This window comes from Schistocerca gregaria, chromosome X (genome assembly GCF_023897955.1).
Source record: "Schistocerca gregaria isolate iqSchGreg1 chromosome X, iqSchGreg1.2, whole genome shotgun sequence".
Lineage (NCBI taxonomy): Eukaryota > Metazoa > Arthropoda > Insecta > Orthoptera > Acrididae > Schistocerca > Schistocerca gregaria.
In genome coordinates, this window is record NC_064931.1 from 26,758,258 (window position 1) to 26,770,291 (window position 12,034).

Here is a 12,034-nt window from a genome sequence, read left to right on the forward strand (position 1 = left end):
GAAAACAGCTCACTGTAACCAGACAAAAAGTCCAAAATTTTTATCCGTGCGTCAAATTACTCCGCTTCAACAACGGCCGCTGGGAAGATTCTTTCAGAAAGGTTGCAATAAAATTCGATCCCAAGAAATTTCAAATTTTCTTTCTCCTGAGACAAGGAAATTAACAAATTTAGTAATTTACCTTTTCAATACATGTACGTAGAGCCGTAAAACGAAGCTGACGTGACATCTGGAAGCATAAGGAAACGATTCGTCGACATGGCAACTTATTTTACAGGTGCACGACATTCGTCGGTTCCAAATACGACAGACAGCGACGTAACGCGAAACCTGTCTCTGCAATTTGGGCTGTTTTCCATATTCATCCAAGCGAATATATAGTTATTTTCTGGTCCCACATCGACCCTGCATACATGGGCAGGTGTAAAAAGATTTACAAGTTTCAGCGCACGATGACTAAGCTGGCGATGTCAGTATACTCATGTCCCATTATCGGGATGTAGTCTGAACTTTCGATTTCAAGAGCATGTCGAACGAAATTATTTACAATTTCATGATGATATTGTAATATCATCACGAATTACACGTTAAGACCACCTCAGATTTGTCCGTATAACTCAACTGCGAATGTCTGTGTTTTCTATTTTTCCTTTATGATGTCATTTTGTCCCAAAGGATGTTATTGCTCTACTTTGAATGTGACAAATTTGTTTTACTGTCGTTTGCAGTTACTGGTTCCTAGAAGATGGCAAGTTTTTGGTTTCTACTACTAAAGAACAGTGTGTTTCTAATAAAACTTACGCTACTTGAGAGGATCCCGTGAAAAACGAATGATCGTAGGGCAATGAATCTTTGTGGAAACATTTGTAAGGACATGCGAAAAAGAAGTAACGAATAAACCATTGAAAGAAACACATTTTAATTTCCGCATATCTACATCTACGTGGATACTCTGCAAATCACATTTAAGTGCCTGGCAGAGGGTTCATCGAACCACCTTCACAATTCTCTATTATTCCAATCCTCGTATAGCGCGCGGGAAGAATGAACACCTGTATCTTTCCGTACGAGCTCTGATTTCCCTTATTTTATCTTGGTGATCGTTCCTCCCTATGTAAGTTGGTGTCAACAAAATATTTTCGCATTCGGAGGATAAAGTTGGTGATTGCAATTTCGTGAGAAGATTCCATCGCAACGAAAAACCCTTTGCTTTTAATGATGTCCATCCCAAGTCCTGTGTCATTTCTGTGACACCCTCTCCCATATTTCGCGATAATACAAAACGTGCTGCCTTTCTTTGAACTTTTCGATGTACTCAGTCAGTCCTATCTGGTAAGGATCCCACACCGCGCAACAGCATTCGTAGCATAAGAGGGTAGCATTTGTTAATTGCTCAATGCGACGACCATTTGCATCCACGACGGCCTGGAACCACACAGTCGTCCGGAGCATGTAGACCACGGAATGTTCAGCTGTCGTAACACAGCTCGTCCACCCCTTGAAGATCGCACATTGCGTACAGCACTCTACGCCATGGTAAAAGTATCTTCTTCAACAATTAGTGGGGCAATTTTCCGTCGGCCTCTCCCAGGAGGAACTACCGGATTGCCAGTTAATTCGAACTTCTCAATCACGGTCTTCAATCCCGGTGAGAAAAGAGGATCTCTCCGTATTCCTGTAATGCTTTGATACTGGCGAAAAGCTGCAGCAATATTACTGTTGTTTTGATTAAACAGCTTTACGAGTAAAGCCCTGGTCACGCTGCCCGGTCCTAGGTTGACTGCCTGTAGCGCACTCTGGTGTTTTCGTGTTTGAACCCTATGTCGACATACCACTATCGTCGCCTTGCGACAAGTCATGACACTAACACTACTAACTACGCAAATCGTGCAGCGCACAGACGCAACATCATTCCTACAAAGTTGTGTACTCACATGGAAAATAGTTTTTCTTCTACACTGGCTCAAGAAGCGGAAGTTTAATTCTAAACCACCCGGTATACCAATGTGAAGTGCTCTTGTTGTACAGGCATCGAAAGTTTATTTATTAACTGTCTCACCCGCATTGAGATTCTTGGGAACGGTACATTAAATTTTATTATTAACAAAGTCTTTAAACATTTCATGGTCAATGAAGTTTCACCATTTTATTACAATTCCGATGCAAGACATGATGTTGTAGCTTTACTAGTTGTCTTTGATAAACAAGGAGTAATGCAATTAATGACAGTTGTCACAGCATGTACTAAAATGATGTAAGTCGTATGTTGGAGGAGTCACTAATACACTGGCTTCTACACGTATTGTGGAAAATGAATGGCATATCGTACGTCTACGGAATAATCTAAACGCTGACAAAGCCTTTCCATAAATACCACTGATTGTGACAGTTTTCGACAAGAGAATGTATTTTTGCTGTTTGTTTCATGGTTTAAATGCGTAGGCCACCAGGAAAGATTCACAATGTAACCATCCAGGTGTACAAGTCATAGTTTTTATCTTTGTTTGTGCAAAAATGTCCGTGTATGCATTTTAGACGACCACTTGAGCTGTTCCTTCTAGTTTAGCAACGGCTGGTGACCAGACAGAGAACGTAGATGTTGCAATGGAGGGGAGAACAGTAGCAGTTTTGCTGTACAATTTTTCAGTAATAACTACAGTGGATCAGCGCTTCGAGGAAATGTTTACAATACTGGAGGAAGATTGTCGCTATTGCTCTACCGTATTCAGCAGTTGCAGAGAGTTTCAGAAGCGTTACATCAGTTTCGGTTTCGCCCCCTTTTCATGTAGACTCTCTTCACTGTCGAACTGAGCTGTATCTTGCACACGTTAGTACAGAAAGATAGGGCGAGTCTGCGTGTAGTCGATCCATTGGCAGTTTCTAGATACAAATTTTCCACAACTTAAAAATAATGTGAATGTGACAGTCATGGGGTGATTACTGGCATGTTAGGAACCAGACTGTACAGTGGTATAAACATTGGTTTCGCGGTTTGACCTGTTTCAGCCTACAAGTTCTATCGACAACTAGGCCATTAAAATATAGCAATAGTTGAGTTGGAGAGTAATTCAGGAACGAATCTGCCACGCCCGTGCTGAAGGAGCAGTACTGAACTAAAATGTTGCAGCGAAACGAAGGAAAATCGAAATGGCGGTAGCACAACCAGATTTAGTACGCTACTCGTCAAGAATATTGTTCCAGTGTGTGGCCGGGACGTCACCTTGTTCGGAAGATCTTAGCTGGTTAAAGCTAACTGATAAATTTCAAATACAAATAATTCCAACTTCTACAGGAAATTTTTAGCTTGAAAAACATGTCTCTAGGGGAAACTAACTTCACAGTTACGTATCTCATTACCTTCTGTCAGATTAAAATCGAGTGAGGTGGCGTATTAGTTAACACACTGGACTCGTCTTCGGGTGGGGCAAGGTCCAGATTCTTGTGCGGCCAGCTACATTTATGTTTTCGGTGGTTTTGCTAAAGAGATTAAGTGAATTCCTGAATGATTTCTTTCAAGTGGCTACCGCCAACTTCCTTAACCATCTATGGTCTATCCCAAATTCTACTCCTTTTCTGATGCCTCATCATCGACGGTAATTTAATCATAACTTTCCTTCCTACGATACCTAGCTTAGAGGAATTTTAGAATTTAGTACCGCATAGGGATATAATTATTTCGTACGGCATTCCAAAATAGAGATTCATCTTGGAAGACTATGACTGCCCTTTTAGCAGCGCTACGCAAATTTGAGACTGATATTTGGTGTCGATGTGAATTTAACACAAGTATCGACAATTGACTTCAGTAGTAGATGAATACTTACAACCAGTGGTGCGATACAGTAAGCGTTTATGTAATGTTGCAGAAAAACGCTCACATTTAACTACAGTTGCTTACAGTTCGGCCGAAATGATGTTCTTTGGTACTTAGGACCCTCAGGTCAGCCGCTAAGCCAAACCCGTGATATGTGATCGTAACTGCCGCTCCATTTATATCTTCTGTGCCGGTTTATTCCTCGCCTACCACCACGCTTAGAGCGCTGTATTATTGTCTGTAGGATTAAGCTGACAGCCCACAACGAAATAGCACGTGAACAGTTCAGAAATAAGCACTTAGCTGTCTTGCAGCGCGACGTAGAAAGTAAACAAATATTTACTTGAAAAAAAAATGACGAATACTCTTTCCGCTTAATAATGACTTATTCTCTCTGTCAAGAAAAACGTCGGACTTCTCCTCGTCGATGTCACTGACATGTATTTCATTGGCAGGAATAAAGAGAAAAAAAAGAAGACATTAATTTTCTTATTTGTGTTGGTACTACTGTCACGGAAATCACTTTTGTGTCACGTTTTATAGTTCACATTTCTACTCTCCACTTACAAGAAAAATAAAAATGAAAGATTTTAAGGATCCTCAATGTCAACCTTTCATACGAGTCGCAGAAGCACCTTCGATGAAACAATCTTTTGCAGAACACGAAATCGAAAAGAATGTGAGGGAAACAAATATTGACATTGACGGCACACATTTTGAAAAGGCAAGATACGTGAAAAAGAAAATAATCCATTTTGAAGGTCAGAGTATTTTTAACTACTCTATGAGCTACTAGAAGGATAGAAAATAAATTATAGCTGAACAAATATTCAAGCAGCACGAATTGAAAGACTGTTCACTGGTACTGTCGGTAACATTCCGGCTGTTAGGCTCGGATTAGGACACTTTTTAGTCACAGATCGCAAATGAGAAAGATTTTATTTACTTGCGATTCACCTAATGATGTTCTATGTATACATTAAGAAAAAAAAAACGAAGAAGCTATTTTCTTTGGAACTATATACAGCATTAAAAGAAATCTGTAGGAATGCTAAAACTACTTCTATGGTGAAAGTTATCAAGAGGCCACACTTTTCGGTTGAAATATCACTTTCACGTGAAGCAGGAAGTAGGTAATTTCAGTACCCTTTTACGGAAGAAAACATGCTCGAACAGAGGAAGGTAGGTACCAATGTATACGTGGCTCTAGCTAGCTACGTGCTGGCACTAGCGTCGGCATATAAACCAAAGCTAGTCTCTTCTGGAGAACGGTAATCGAATCAATGTGAGCGAGTAAGCAACACTGACATATTGCAGCAGAAGAATACACAAGAGGACGAATGAATGCGAAAGATAATGGCCGTGTAATAGTGTTGTTGGAAGCTACGTCTTCTAACTTCTGTTTTTTTAATAGCTTTCGTAGCTATTTCGTATTTTCGACAACACCACATTAAAGAAAGATAATTGCAGTGATACCAGTAAACATACAAATATATAAACTCATATTTGTATGTATTGTAATATAAGTAACTGGGGAGTAATGTGGCATGTCCAATTAAAATAAACGTTTTAACAGTGTAAAAGGAAATGTTTAGTTTGCCAGATAACACTCACGCTCGAATCATCTGGTCCAAATCAAGGTAATCGTGCTCTGGGAAACTTGCACTCAATCTTTTACAGTGAAAATATCAATTATTTAGCAACTTGTGTACTCACCGGAGGCAATCTGCTGTACGAAAGACTGAGAATTTTTTTAATGTAATACAGAAAACAATTTCTGACTGACGCACGATAGCGCAGGTGGGAGCGAAACCCACACGACAACGATGCCGGTAAACAGAGCTATAAGAACTACTTAAGAAAGCGCATTCTCTCAATCTATTCTAGGAGGAATGAACGGTTAAAATGATAAATTATGGTAGTGTAGCGAAGAAGTGAAACCGTCTGTATACAACCACATAATTCATATAATTATTTTCTAAGAGGGCTGTAGTGAAATGCAGACTATGCCTCGGCCAGATAAAACTGCTACGTATACGAACATTTGGGACTTGTACGCGAAGAAATCGCGCCGAGAGTGTAATCTTGGAATCGGTACTCGGAAGCAAAATTAATTAAAAAAAAGTAATTAGTACGGTATACGGAGCACTGTGAGAGGAGTCAGTTAGTCGGCACAAGAGGATATCGATCTGAGTGAGGAGCGGCGCGGAAGACGAGAGGTTGTGGTGTGACTGACCTGGCAGCGCGCTCGGCCCCACATTGTTGGCAGCCGCGGCAGCTCGCGTCGGCTGCAACACTGCCATGTGCCGCGCCGCGCCGCCCAGCCAGCCCCAGCGCCGGCCGCGAGCCGCCGCTCTGCGCATGCGCGCGCGCACGCGCCGCCGAACAATGCGCGCACCAGCGCCGCCCGCCGCCCGCCGCGCACTTAACCGTCGATATCGCTACCAGAACTCGGCGGCAGCTGGCGGAAGCCCGCCGCCTCGCGTCGGGTCGGGACCACACTACGGACCGTTACTCGCTGCACTCGTTCTAGTTCAGACATCAAAAATTGATGGAAATTGCGAAGTAGTCTTATCTGAGAAGCAGGAAGCAGGAGGCTACGTTACACTCCCACAAAACCATGATCTTGCTAGCAGAAACGTAAGGTGCCGTCCATTACTTAGGTGAGAGGTTTTCTTTAAAAACTGTGGACCCCCCGTCCCCCCTTGGTGAGATGTGGAACCCCCACTCTCTCCTCAATCATGGGACCATCTCCCTCAAAAAGAAAAAAAAAAAAGGCTCTGAGCACTATGCGACTTAACTTCTGAGGTCATCAGTCGCCTAGAACTTAGAACTAATTAAACCTAACTAACCTAAGGTCATCACACACACCCATGCCCGAGGCAGGATTCGAACCTGCGACCGAAGCGGTCGCTAGGCTCCAGACTGTAGCGCCTAGAACCGCACGGCCACTCCGGCCGGCGGACCCTCCCCCTCAGTTGAGATCTTTCCCGTAGTAGGGTAAAAGTAAATAAAAACGATTTTTTAACTTGTTTTAATCACGAATCAAACACTTTAATAAAATCGTGTTTTATTTATGAAGCGTATTAAACAATGTATTTAACACATTAATAAATGCACTTTATTTTAAACGTGCCAATCCTGTGTCAGTGGAACAGACAGACGGATAAAATGTCTCCATGAAGATAGTATTTACCGTTTTCACGGCACCTTAAAAAATGACCCTTTAGTGGTGTATTAATACATTAAATGTCATTGAACGCCGGCCGGAGTTGTCGAGCGGTTCTAGTCGCTACAGTCTGTAACCGCGCGACCTCTATGGTCGTAGGTCGAATCCTGCCTTTGGCATGGATGTGTGTGATGTCCTTAAGTTAGTTAGGTTTAAGTAGTTCTAAGTTCTAGGGAACTGATGGCCTCAGAAGTTAAGTCCCATAATGCTCAGAGCCATTTGAACCAATTTTTTGTCATTGAACCTCCACTTACATCGCAGATGGAAGATAACCGTAGGATTACATAGCTTTTAAATCTCTTCGTTTATAAGATCACTAAGAGAATTATTGAAGGTGAATTTCCGCTTAGCTTCCTCTCACAGACGATTAACTTCTTGCCCACACGTGTGTTTCGACTTGTCCACATGCCGCTTAACATACGCACTGTAACAGCTTTGATACACATTCGTGTCGAACACAATAGCATCTGCTTTATACGCATTGCAGTGACTTCGACCGGCGCGCTAGAGAACACTTGTGCGGAACTTGTTTCAAATCGGGGTAACCCGAATATGCCCGCGTGTATAGCATTCAGTTCAGTTCGGCGAGGTCATGGAGATCGATGGATACTTTAATATTGTCTATAATCGGATTTCACTATGTAAAACAAAATGTTATCCGTTATAATAATATACATCCTCTGCACTGAAAAGCTGATGTGAGATTTTCATTGCTCTCCCACCCCCTCCCCTCATCCCCGCCACCTTAAAATGGGATTTGGTGATATTTTTCCAGACCCCTGCCCCCTTTTGCTTGATTAATAGGGGCTTGTCCGGGGTTTCACACTATAGCTGCTTCTTTCCTTGAAATGTGCGGTCTTCCAAAAAGATTCATCTAGTTTCACAAAATTATATGAATAAAGATAGAAACTTGGAGTAACTTTTAGCTTACGCATAGGACTACAAACATTTTATTTTCAAATCAACCATTCAGTTTTATAAAGGTATTTGTCATACACATACAACGTTGGGGTACTTTTTGCAGTTACGTTTAGCACCAAATATTTCATTTATCTTCCACACATGTTCAATGTGCACTCCACCGGACGCACGACAATATTCAGACAACGATCAATCTCGTCCCGTACTTTTGCAAGCAAGTCTCGAGCTATTGCAGTCACTTATGTTACTTTGCTGTGTCCTAATTCGCCCAGAGTTGCTGGACAGAAAGGCTCAAACCATATAAAGAAATCACATATGGTGACACCAACGGTGCAATGCCAGATCACGCCGCGCACTTCTAACCAGTCTCTCCCTCTAAAATTTTTCTATCCTCTATACTTCCCTGCATTACCAAACTGACAATTCCTTCATCAATCAAGATTTGTCCCATCAACCGATCCCTTCCAGTAGCACCAAGTCAGGTTGTGCCATAAATTTATATTTTCCCATTATCGGTTCAGCACCTGCGCATCACTAATTCGATGTATACATCTAGTCTTCAGCAAACTTTTGTAGTACCACATTTAAAATGCTTATTTTCTCCGCTCGTATGAGCTGTTAATTGCCTAAGTTTCATTTCTGCACAAGGCTACGCGATAAACACCTTCAGAAAAGACTTTCTCTTTTTCGGAATGCTTTTCTTGCTGTTCTCAGATGGCAGAATCAGCTCGACTCACATTTGAGACCCGTACTCGGCAGCACACGGCCTGGCTACTTACAACTTGCACCAAGGTAAACTTTGAGTCTCGTCCGTAAGTAAAAACTTACCTCGAGGTGATATCTTCCGACGTGTAGATCAGGCACGGGCAACGTTCGGTGGCTTGCGGACCTCACTCACATACTAACTGAAGCTCCCGGGCCCCTCGTGAAGTGGCACAACCGCAGCGCTCCTAGCGCATCAACTCAAAACTACAGTGTCGGTGCCAATGTTAGGGAGTAATGCACATACATGAATGGCACGCCTTTCCCGACTCGCCACGCCAACAAATTATACCTCAAAACAAGCGTTTCTTTTTTTTTTTTTAGAAGTTTGGATTCCGTTGAAATATTGTAACATCTGAGTCAATACTGACCCTACGACTCATCTTAGAAAATACACTCCTGGAAATGGAAAAAAGAACACATTGACACCTGTGTGTCAGACCCACCATACTTGCTCCGGACACTGCGAGAGGGCTGTACAAGCAATGATCACACGCACCGCACAGCGGACACACCAGGAACCGCGGTGTTGGCCGTCGAATGGCGCTAGCTGCGCAGCATTTGTGCACCGCCGCAGTCAGTGTCAGCCAGTTTGCCGTGGCATACGAAGCTCCATCGCAGTCTTTAACACTGGTAGCATGCCGCGACAGCGTGGACGTGAAACGTATGTGCAGTTGACGGACTTTGAGCGAGGGCGTATAGTGGGCATGCGGGAGGCCGGGTGGACGTACCGCCGAATTGCTCAACACGTGGGGCGTGAGGTCTCCACAGTACATCGATGTTGTCGCCAGTGGTCGGCGGAAGGTGCACGTGCCCGTCGACCTGGGAGCGGACCGCAGCGACACACGGATGCACGCCAAGACCGTAGGATCCTACGCAGTGCCGTAGGGGACCTCACCGCCACTTCCCAGCAAATTAGGGACACTCTTGCTCCTGGGGTATAGGCGAGGACCATTCGCAACCGTCTCCATGAAGCTGGGCTACGGTCCCGCCACCGTTAGGCCGTCTTCCGCTCACGCCCCAACATCGTGCAGCCCGCCTCCAGTGGTGTCGCGACAGGCGTGAATGGAGGGACGAATGGAGACGTGTCGTCTCCAGCGATGAGAGTCGCTTCTGCCTTGGTGCCAATGATGGTCGTATGCGTGTTTGGCGCAGTGCTAGTGAGCGCCACAGTCAGGACTGCATACGACCGAGGCACACAGGGCCAACACCCGGCATCATGGTGTGGGGAGCGATCTCCTACACTGGTGATGGTCGAGGGGACACTGAATACTGCACGGTACATCCTAACCGTCATCGAACCCATCGTTCTACCATTCCTCGACCGGCAAGGGAACTTGCGGTTCCAACGGGACAATGCACGTCCGCATGTATCCTGTGCCACCCAACGTGCTCTAGAAGGTGTAAGTCAACTACCCTGGCCAGCAAGATCTCCGGATGTGTCCCCCATTGAGCATGTTTGGGACTGGATGAAGCGTCGTCTCACGCGGTCTGCACGTCCAGCACGAACGCTGGTCCAACTGAGGCGCCAGGTGGAAATGGCATGGCAAGCCGTTCCACAGGACTACATCCAGCATCTCTACGATCGTCTCCATGGGAGAATAGCAGCCTGCATTGCTGCGAAAGGTGGATATACACATTTTGTGTGCTTTGTTGCCTGTGTCTATGTGCCTGTGGTTCTGTCAGTGTGATCATGTGATGAATCTGACCCCAGGAATGTGTCAATAAAGTTTCCCCTTCCTGGGACAATGAATTCACGGTGTTCTTATTTCAATTTCCAGGAGTGTAGATTAAGGAAAGGCAACCTACTTTTCTAGTATTTGTAGACTTAGAGAAAGCTTTTGAGAATGTTGAGTGGAACACTCTCTTTCAAGTTCTGAAGGTGGCAGAGGTAAAATACAGGGAGCGAAAGGCTATTTACAAATTGTACAGAAACCAGATGGCAGTTATAAGAGTCGAGGGGCACGAAAGGGAATAAGTGGTTGGGAAGGGGTGAGACAGGATTGTCGCCTATCCCAGATGTTATTCAGTCTGTATATTGAGCAAGCAGTGAAGGAAACAAAAGAAAAATTCGGAGTTGGGATTAAAATTCATGGAGAAGAAATAAAAACTTTGAGTTTCGCCGATGACATTGTAATTCTATCAGAGATAGCAAAGGACTTGGAAGAGCAGCTGAACGGTATGGACAGTGTCTCGAAAGGAAGATATAAGATGATCATCACCAAAAGCAAAACGAGGATAATGGAATGTAGTCTAATTAAATCGGGTGATGCTGCAGGAATTAGATTAGGAAATGAGACGCTTAAAGTAGTAAACGAGTTTTGCTATTTGGGGAGCAAAATAACTGATGATGGTCGTTGTAGAGAGGATATAAATTGTAGACTGCAATGGCAAGGAAAGTATTTCAGAAGAAGAGAAATTTGTTAACATCGAGTATAGATTTAAGTGTCAGGAAGTCGTTTCTGAAAGTATTTGTATGGAGTGCAGCCATGTATGGAAGTGAAACGTGGACGATCAATAGTTTAGAGAAGAAGAGAATAGAAGTTTTCGAAGTGTGGTGCTACAGATGAATGCTGAAGATTAGATGGGTAGATCACATAACTAATGAGGAGGTATTGAATATAATTGGAGAGAAGAGAAATTTGTGGCACAACTTGACTAGAAGAATGGATCGGTTGGTAGGGCATATTCTGAGGCATCAAGGGATCACCAATTTAGTATTGGAGCGCAGCGTGGCCGACCGGAGTGGCCGAGCGGTTCTAGGCGCTACTGACTGGAACCACTCGACCGCTACGGTCTCAGGTTCGAATCCTGCCTCGGGCATGGATGTGTGTGATGTCCTTAGGTTAGTTAGGTTTAAGTAGTTCTAAGTTCTAGGGGACTGATGACCTCAGAAGTTAGGTCCTATAGTGCTGAGAGCCATTTGAACCATTTGAGGGCAGCGTGGAGGGTAAAAATCGTAGAGCGAGACCAAGAGATGAATACACTAAACAGATTCAGAAGGATGTAGGTTGCAGTAGGTACTGGGAGATGAAGAACCTTGCACAGGATAGAGTAGCAATGAGAGCTGCATCAAACCAGTCTCTGAACTGAAGTCCACAACAACAACAACAACATGAATACATTGATTTTACGTCGTCCTAGGAACCCTTTCGCGAAGCGGATTGAAACCAACCGCGGGCCGGATGAGACCCACAGGCCGCAGCTTGCCCACCCGTGATGTAGACGGCACAGCGTTATGAAATAGAATGGATCATTTAAAAGAAATACGCTGTAACTGTTAAGTCTTCAGCTGTATGTTTGCGGAT

General features: G+C 43.9%; 1 protein-coding gene across 5 annotated transcripts in view; it reads right to left on the bottom strand.

Moving 5' to 3' along the window:
- LOC126297701 (glycoprotein 3-alpha-L-fucosyltransferase A-like) overlaps nucleotides 1–12,034 on the bottom strand; it is a 663,635-nt gene that overhangs the window by 499,553 nt on the left and 152,048 nt on the right. Inside the window, exon 1 of one of the 5 annotated variants that reach the window (XM_049988824.1) lies at nucleotides 6,051–6,119. The exons of the other annotated variants lie outside the window; for them this stretch is intronic. The gene's annotated coding sequence lies outside the window, so the exon portion shown is untranslated. Of the gene's footprint in view, nucleotides 1–6,050; nucleotides 6,120–12,034 lie in introns of those variants that run through there. 5 annotated transcript variants of the gene reach the window in all.